This window comes from Nyctibius grandis (genome assembly GCF_013368605.1).
Source record: "Nyctibius grandis isolate bNycGra1 chromosome 34 unlocalized genomic scaffold, bNycGra1.pri SUPER_34_unloc_1, whole genome shotgun sequence".
NCBI lineage: Eukaryota > Metazoa > Chordata > Aves > Nyctibiiformes > Nyctibiidae > Nyctibius > Nyctibius grandis.
Window position 1 is genome coordinate 899,372 of NW_027167468.1, and position 971 is coordinate 900,342.

Here is a 971-nt window from a genome sequence, read left to right on the forward strand (position 1 = left end):
ATGATACCATTCAAGGCCCAGGTGACCCAGGCAATGGTATCCCAACTACCACACGATGGTACAAATGGAACAAAGCTGAGACCATTGGGGAAAATAATTGGTGACAGTTGTTAATTGGGGAGGGTCCTGGGGCACAGAAAGGGAGGAATCCAGGTAGACTGGGAGGACAAAGCCTGTGGATGGAGAGGGCTGCAAGGGGCCAGCTGCAGCTGGGAAGCGGCTGCTCAGTGCTGATCTGTCCAAACAGAGCTGCTTGCAGGACAGAAGAAGAGTGCCCCTTTCTGGACATTTGAGTACTACCAGACGGTCTTCAATGTGGACACGTACCAGGTCCTGGACAGAATCAAAGGTTCTGTTTTCCCAGTACCAGGGAAGAACTTTGTAAGGCTGTATATCTGCAGCAATCCTGACCTTTAAGGTCCCTTTTGGATATGTGCCACACTCGTCTTTACCATTGCTGTTAGTGGCAATCTCTCTAATTTCCTCATCCATCTGGGCAAGACAACATACTACTGTGTGCCCGAGTTCAGAAAAGTGTCCATAGCAGCAACAATGATTTATGTCTATGCTTGGCTTGTTCCCCTTGCTCTCTGGGGATTCCTGATGTGGAGGAACAGTAAAGTTATGAATATTGCCTCCTACTCATTCCTGGAGATAGTGTGTGTATATGGCTACTCCCTCTTCACTTACATTCCCACAGAGGTTTTATGGAACGTTCCACAGAAAGTGGTGCGCTGGGTGCTGGTGATGTTCTCCCTGTGCCTTTCAGGGTCTGTTTTGGTGATGAAATAAGGCTCACTGTCTGAGATGACAACCAGAGGATCACTCTGGCGACCATGGGGATCATTGCTCTGCTTCATGCCCTGCTGGCTGTTGGCTGTCTGGCGTACTTTTTTGATGCCCCTGAAGTGGATTTTCCTGTACCTATTATCTCTGCTCACAGTGGAAGAACAGTAACAAAGAGTCAGTAA

The 971-nt window shown here is 48.5% G+C and overlaps 1 pseudogene; it reads left to right on the forward strand.

Moving 5' to 3' along the window:
• Positions 1–243: 243 nt before the first annotated feature.
• LOC137677013 (protein YIPF1 pseudogene) lies at positions 244–971 on the forward strand (annotated as a pseudogene).